Source organism: Electrophorus electricus, chromosome 10 (assembly GCF_013358815.1).
Source record: "Electrophorus electricus isolate fEleEle1 chromosome 10, fEleEle1.pri, whole genome shotgun sequence".
NCBI lineage: Eukaryota > Metazoa > Chordata > Actinopteri > Gymnotiformes > Gymnotidae > Electrophorus > Electrophorus electricus.
The window spans coordinates 20,064,881-20,073,427 of NC_049544.1; the positions used below are offsets into that span (position 1 = coordinate 20,064,881).

Genomic DNA, 8,547 nt, shown 5'->3' on the forward strand with positions numbered 1-8,547 from the left:
TCCCGTCAGTGGTGCTGTTTGGGAAAGATGAAGAATTTAAGGTGGACTTGGATCCACTGTAACAGCAGAGCTTCTGGATCACAAACATTCAGAGCTATGTGTAGAACAAATAATTCAATGATTTCATGGTTTTCAGTACGTGTATGGGAACAACAACTTTATAATTACATAGTGTTAATAAGGAAATAATCAAATAAATAGAAATAATAAAATAAGTGATAGTAGACATTTCCTGCTGTTTGAAGCCAGTGCTTGTGAGCCAGAAAAATACAGTCAGGGTGGCAGACAAATCATATCCCCCCTCCTCTGAGGTTCCACCATGTCCCCCTCCTCTGAGCTGCCACCATCCCCTTCCTCTGAGCTGCCACCATGTCCCCCTCCTCTGAGCTGCCACCATGTCCCCCTCCTCTGAGCTGCCACCATGTCCCCCTCCTCTGAGCTGCCACCATCCCCTTCCTCTGAGCTGCCACCATATCCCCTTCCTCCTCTGAGCTGCCACAATATCCCCTTCCTCCTCTGAGCTGCCACAATATCCCCTTCCTCCTCTGAGCTGCCACCATCCCCTTCCTCTGAGCTGCCACCATATCCCCATCCTCCTCTGAGCTGCCACAATATCATCTTCCTCTGAGCTGCCACCATGGCCCCCTCCTCTGAGCTGCCACCATATCATCTTCCTCTGAGCTGCCACCATGGCCCCCTCCTCTGAGCTGCCACCATATCCTCTTCCTCTCAGCTGCCACCATATCCCCCTCCTCTGCGCTGCTTCCTTACAGATTCATGAAGAATCTGGTTTTCTCAGACCTCAAAGCATTGAAATTAAACAAATCATAACAGCCAGGAGCTATGAACATGAAAAAAAACCAAAACAGAATTGTGACCTAAAGAGAAAACAACTGCAGAGCTAGCAGAGATGTCATTACTCCAATACAAAAAGTCTGCAAGTTTGCCATATTAAAGAGGTTGCATCTAAACCAACCTTGATTTGGATTTTGCCCCATAATGATGAAATTACTTGGCGCTATGGAGTTGCGCTGAGATGTATTTTATTTTGACAGATCATGTCCAAAGAAAGCATAATACCCCAATTTCTCACATACTCTCTTTTTTGGAAAAATGAAGAAAATTTTTAAAATGACAGTAGAAACAAATCTGATGTAATGCAAAGTTCACGTGATGTCTGTACAATGCAGGTGTCAATCATTTAACTAAGACTATAGGCAGGGCTTTCTGAGCTATGAAAACAAACAGAAATATGTGACAATCAATTGCCAGCAGCACCAATCAGGGTCCTGCCACATTGTGCTGGAGGTCATTCAGTACATGCAGTGCAGATATAGTCGAATTGTCCTGTGAACAGAGGAGTAAATACCTGAACGGATTATTTTTTGATATGATAGTGTTTCTCTGTGCTTATTCATAACTTGGACTGAGTGTATGACCTCCTGCTAGCACCACCATATCAATTTGAAGTTATATTTATTAATTATGTCTAGGCAAATGTAGCTACCCAGCTATGTTTTCACATGAAGTTACACTAAAGGTCAGATTAGGACTGTTTTGGTTCAAATAATGCACCCACTTCTGAAAACTCATCATAGATTAACATTTTTTTTAGAAAGATTATTTTCAGCAACTGACATTTACATTTTATTGTCTTGATTTTATTTGTGAGTCAGGATGAAACATGAAGGGGTGTTGATGAAAAGATGAAACATGAAGGGATTTTAGTGATCATACACACCAAGTGCACCTGACAAAGTGCCCCAGAATACACCAATTATACATTAAAACATACACACACACACACACAAAAAAAAAAAAACCATCAAAATTCACATTTTCCTATGCGAAGGGGGTTGAAGGTGACACTATTTCTACACTGGCTAGAAACATCAAAAAAGACTTCCTTTTAAGATCTTAACAATAAGGCCAACTTAGACACTGAACGAGTTTCCGAAGCCACTGGTTCTGATTAAATATACCCTCTATGGATCAGCTATAGCAGAACTACAAAGGAAAAAAAGGTAATTTCTTTTTCATTTTTTCCACCATTTCTTAGTAATATTGAGCTTTTCCACATTTACCAGATATAAAATAGGCATGAGGACACATCCAAACATGCTGAAGCAGCATCCATAGAAGAGTAATCCACAGAGCCACTCAGTCTCGTCCACTGACATCAGGCGTCCAAATAAGAGGATAATTGCTGGTGGCACGTAAGCAATGAATGTCATAATACAGCTGATTCTGATGGCCTGAAGAGCTTTCTTTTTCTGTGGGTGGATATTACTGTTTCCAGATGGATCCGGATTCCTCAGAGCTCGGAGTATGGAAATAGTACAGAAAGAAATAATCGATAGGGCTATTAATATAAAAGTAGAAGACCAAGGAGTTGAAATTAACCAAGCTAGAGAGGCAAAAGTTGAACAAACACCGAGTACAATTATCCAGACTGTGGCGGAGATTGCCTTTTTAACTATGATGACTTTCTTACTGGTCTTGTACGCTATGGGATGAACCACAGCAAAATAACAGTCCCCACAAATACAAGCCATGAAAAGAGGTCTACCCGTCATGGTAAAGCTAAGTATGAAGTTACAAATCCACTCAAATGCGAAACTGTTCCATACCATGTAATTACAAACAGTAAATGGGGCAGTGCCTGTCAAAGTCAGATCAATGACAGCCACACTCAGCGTGAAAACGTCACTGAAGACAGTCTGTCGCTTTTTCTGAAGGAGCACATATAGTACTGTGAGACTGGCTGGAAAGCCCAGGAGGAAACAAACCACAGAGAAAACTGACCAGATTACAGGCCCCGCCAGCTGTTTCGAACACCAGTAGAATGCCTCGTGCTTGTCCGCCGAAGGTGATGAAGAATTTACACTTGAATTTAAGCTCATCTTAGCCTCTGTTTCTGAGCAGGTAGATGATCACACCTGAGTGAAGAAGAAGGCAATGAAAGAGCAAGGCAGGACACAATATAAGCACGAAGCTAAGGTTTCGCTAGGAGCTAGCGCATTAAAAAATGCCGCATGGGACAATAAACAGGTCGAGTTTTGCACCATCCCGTTTTAAGCAGTGAAGCCTGAGGCAATAACATCCACTTTTAAGGGGTCTTGCTTTGAACATTCCCAAGTTTTGAATATGCAAATGTAGAAGCTACAGTCGTGTTAATGATGACTGTAGCGATGGGCTGTACAGGTATAGGTGGATACGCCAGGGTTTCCAGTTCTCTTTTCGAATGATTTTTTTTTAAATGAGAAAATCAATCTGGCATTTATTGACCATTGGATGATCCGTGTAGCTGGCACGGTGAGTACGGTCAGTTTTTTAACGCCAGAAGAAGCAGCTCTCACTCAGTGAAGCGGTGGAGGTATTTGTGTCCTGCCTTGTTAGCCACAGCTTTTACATCCAACTTTTTCACCTACTGCTTTTAGCTACATTTGACTGATCCTTTGTCCATGCCATGAAAAATTGCCTCACCCTGTGTTCTGTGGGCTTGCATGCCATTGCAGTTGCACTGTGTACTCTTTTTGAAAATGTTGTTTTTGGGTTCTGACTCATTTTTACTCTTGTTTCATATTTTTCTCCTTGCAGAATGATCATGTGTTGACACACATCTAAGGCAGGGAATGAGACAGAGAGAACAGCTATATGGAGTTTCCACTAAACTGTGCCTGTGCAGGGACCAGGCTGGGCCCAGCAAAGGGAATCAATGCACAATGATCAAAATACAAAATGATTTGCATGAGCTTTACTGTCATTAGTACAACTTAAAATAATGTATCCTAGAATTTTAGAAAAATGCACACGACACTGGCATGTAGGACATACGGGACCATAAATGTGTTGCCCTGGTTAGATGAAATTTTGTTACAACTAATATGATTTCTAGCCCACTTTCACCTTTGACCTTGATTTGAGTCAAAAGTGGTAACAGTATTTCAACTGAAGTGAACCATGGTCACACACAGGTACCAGTATGCTGTGACTGAAACAGGCTGGACAAAGTATCAGACCCTGCAATTTTGGTTAAAGTTCCACAGCACTGAAGTTGTGCTGTATTTATGGAGGGCTCTTTTATCTTCATGTTTAAAATGGAAGTACAAAGTCATTCTATTATATTACTTTATTTCCTTTTGCTGGACCGAGGATCCATTGTTAGCATTATCCATTTATGGCCATGTTATAAATCTCCACTACTATGGAGCTTTCAGCTTGGGAGGGTCTGTCCTCTGTAACACAAGAACAGTTTGGCTTTGACTGGCAGTCATTTCTCTGTATTGATAATGGCACAGCAGCACAGAGGTTTAAAGAGTATGAATGTGATATGGACCAAATCTCGTTTCTTTTTTGTTATTTCGATAAGATGATAGAGGAAATGCAGTTCTGGTGGTATTATCCCAGTGTAAGACAGTGTATAATTCATAAAAGTTGCCCATTAAAGCCAGAACTAAATAGTACACAAGGTTTACACAGGAAGTCTTTCAGTTAGGTTCGTCTAAATGCACACATCACCTACTTTATTAGAAACTCCATGTTGTTAATGTATAGCTTCATGTAGTTGTACAGGTAGAGTGTAATGTTGCTGCTGGCCTGAGTGCCATAGGACTCCTTTGACAATATATAACATTTAATGACATAAAACACATACAACAAGGGTGGAACTCACACTTAACACTAACGAAAAACATGACTGTGCACTTAACGTTAAATATAGAACACAGATACATTAATAGACGATTACAGAAAACAACGTTACGGCTATAACAGTCAGGATTGACACATAAGTAGCAACAATGACCAACAATGGGAGCACACACAGACAGGGGTTTAAATAGACATGAGACATTAACATTAATCCCTGCGCACGTGTGTGCAATCCCCGGGGGGGTGGGGTGGGGGGGGGTTGTTTACAACACAAACAGTACAAGGGGGAGGAGCAGTCTGTGACAGAGTCAATAGCCTATCAATAGCCTATCTATGGCCATGCACAATTTATGTGCCTTTCTCTCAATTTATGTTCTCTTTCTGACCACGGCACCGTGGCTCAGTTGGCCAGGTGTGTTTGGCTGGCAGATCACACTCAGCCTAGCAGCGGCACTGACGTCAGTTAAACAATGCCCCAACAGCGCTGCTTTGCCTGATTCCCCACACAACTATACGTTTACATGTTATTGTTGCTGCTCTGCCGAGTAATCTCTGGTCAGCAGTGGTACTGGGGTCAGAAACCCATGGATATCCAGTCATGGATAACCAGTCATGAATGGTGAAGCTAATATAACACATCCAATAATTATACTAGATGGTGAGTACCATTAATTATGTGCTCTGCAATAATAGCATTATAACAAACAATAAATACATGTACAAACAAACCAACACTCAAGTTAAAGGTGAGGCTACCATTCAAAGTGTAACTGAAGTCTTAGAATTCATAAACACACATACAGAAAGTAATTTAAATGAATTGTAGTGAGCTAATCCATAAGGATTCATAATACAGGTCCAGAGAGCAATTAAAAGTCTGACAGGTCATATAGTGTGTTAGATAAACCACCCTTGAATCAAAACATAGTTATAGTGAATAGTTCCAATAATCTTAGAACCATCCATTCTCCTCAAATAACTCGTGTATGTTGGAGGACACCTGGAAGGGTAGAGGCTTTCACGTATTAAATACAAGTGACACAGTGGTCTACTGGAAATGTCATGGCTGTAAACAGAGAGAAGTACTACAACAACTCATTAACAGTGGCCAAGAGGAGCCAGTGGCTGGACAGGTCAGATCAGGGTGACTAGATTAAATGGGATTGCTTTGTCACTCACCATGTTGAAGCCCTCACAGAAGTGTCTGGTGAAGATGCTAACAGATGAGTTGGAGCATCTGCGGGTGCCCAGGTCACCAGCCTATCAGCAAACCATCAGTAGATCATTCACTCTGGAATACTAATTGAACTCACCTGTTTCCTATTTACAATCCCTCTCTAGTTTCATCTTTGCCTTGTGAAGAATAGCCACTGTGTTGTCACATGCATACTGAGCAGGTTCTCTGGACTTTGTGTGCCTTTCTGTTTATCTGGTCTCGTTATTGTTGTTTGGCTCATCCTTTACCGATATTATTAAATGTAAAATAATTTGAGATCCTTAATAGACAAACAAAACAATGTATAAAAGATCTACTGTACAAATGTACAAGGACGATATTTAACACTGGATATTAAAGATCACAACAGATCTTTAATACAGTTAATACATGATGTTGATGTTATAGGTTTCTGTAAATGGCTACCTATCTATCGACAGTACAAATTAATTAACAGTACAAATCTCCTTCTGCAAGATGTTTAAAATCTCCATATCCCTTCTGCATGATATAGATGCAGTTAAAGATTAGCCCTCATGGTTTGGTCCTAAATGATGTTTGCTGTCACTAGGAGTCATCACTCTTAGTGGAGTGGGAACATCTAATACAGTTCATAATACTTACGGCTGTCACGGCACATCCCCCTACTCCTAGACCCCTCCCAATGTCCATGTGATGTCTTGCCTTGTTTTGCGTGTGTCTGTGTGTGTGTGTCTTTATCTACATGGCCACGCCCCTCCCTTGTTAGTCGGTTGCATGTTTCACCTGTCCCTCGTTATCAATGTATTTGACAAGTGTCCTTGTGTGTTAGTTATTTCTTGTTGGCGTTGTTTCTTTATTGTGCGTAAATCTGTTTATCGCTTGCATTGTTTTGTGTTGCTCACATTTAGTTGTATTCCTCGTGTTTTAGTTTCATTTTATCGGTTGTGCTTAATAAACATTTGTTTCGTCACGGTCTGTCTCTACATCCTGCCTCTCATCCCACGATACAACGGCACACAGTTAAAAAACTGGAGTTTGTTGGAGGTCTAATGTGTTTATTGCAGCTTTCTTCAAAAATCAACATTGCGCTACCATTTAAACTATACAGACTTTATGTAAGTGGTTTTACTTCTTAATATATGGAAAATTGTTACCGTTGGGGGTTCAAATCTGTTGAAGCAGGTACAAAAGCACAGTTAGGCACAGTCTGTGAAAGGCCATCCCTGAAGAGATTCGAGCTCTTAGAGCTCATCACTGGGTGAGACCGTAGGACCATGATAGGTGAGTCAAAACGTCAGTCCCAGCTACTAACTAGCTGCCAAATGGTCAAGCCTCATGAGATTACACTCAGTGACAGCTGAAAATCACTCCAGATGATAGTCCAAATTCTAACTGGTCCAGCTCTGAAAATGCCAGCACTGAGTGTTCCGTCTGAGTGGTCATCATCTCCGTCATGGGTTTAAAGTGTCTCCAGCAGACTGCTCATGGGTTTAACTCAGTAGGTCTTCAGATCACTACAATGCAGTAAATCCAGCCCAGAGACTGCAGATAACTCTTAACTACTGATTCTAATTGAACCTTTCACTCCTCATTTATTCCTGAATGAGTATTACTTCAAAAGGCAAATGCTGGAATTATTCAGTTGCCTATGTTTTGCGTTATGGATGTTTTTCCCTCTTTGAAATCAGCTGCTGCATGACATGACATCAAAAGCAGCTTATGAGAACTTGTGGCCTGAAAGCATTTATTCTTCTTGCAAACCCAATCAAACGCTCGTCTGATCAGATCGTGGTGGAAGTCATTCTGTCTTACTGCAAGGAGAAGGCGTGAGCTTTGATGGGATTGCCCCTAGGTGACAGCTCTTCACATGCTTAGCCAGTTTCTCATGTTGGCATTAAATTACGTCGCGTTACATCACTCGGTTTGCCCTCTTCTTCAGTGCAGCTTGCAAAGGTGGATCATTTTAGGGGAGGATCAAGCCATTTCAGCCTTTGTGCGTTCTTAACTGCACGGAAATGACTCCACACGAGCCTGTATGTTTGAGGCGTTTGATGTCCTTATCCACAGTGACTTACAGTACTTGATGATTTGAGCAAAATGATTGTCTTAACCCACTTAAGGTTAATAAGTCAGAACAATTTAACATAACTAATTCCCTAATTGAAATATAAACAACTCAAATATTTATCATACTAATTTAAATAAATCAGTTGAATTACACGTATTTCATTCATTGTGCTGAACGCACCGAAATTAAGTAATGAGCAGATCTGTAGTAAATTAAGTATTTTTAATCAGAGGACTCATTGTAGGCTAACTTAGGTCTGCTTTTATACGTAACTGGTGACTTCATGCATAAGTGCATGAGGCAATGACCTACTTACCACCACAAGGTCACTCAGTTTGATATATCATACATAAAGCCAAATACATAAACATGCATGAATGAGGCAAGGTAATCACAGTCTTATATATATATATATATATAAAACTAGAAATAGATAGTGACTTCAGTAGTGTATCTAAACTTGCCAAACAGCCATGCGTATTTGCATTTCTGATTGGTTGTGAATGAATGAGTATGTGCAATACTTACCTGAGTTGCTAATTGTAAAAGAGCTTGTTTTTCATTTTACAGATTTCTTGATTGCCAAAACACATTTCTTGAAATTATGCTCCATTTCCCAAAATTCTAA

General features: G+C 40.6%; 1 protein-coding gene across 1 annotated transcript in view; it reads left to right on the top strand.

Annotated features, from left to right (window-relative positions):
* Window positions 1-8,547, top strand: part of adcy2a (adenylate cyclase 2a) — a 61,817-nt gene that overhangs the window by 20,488 nt on the left and 32,782 nt on the right.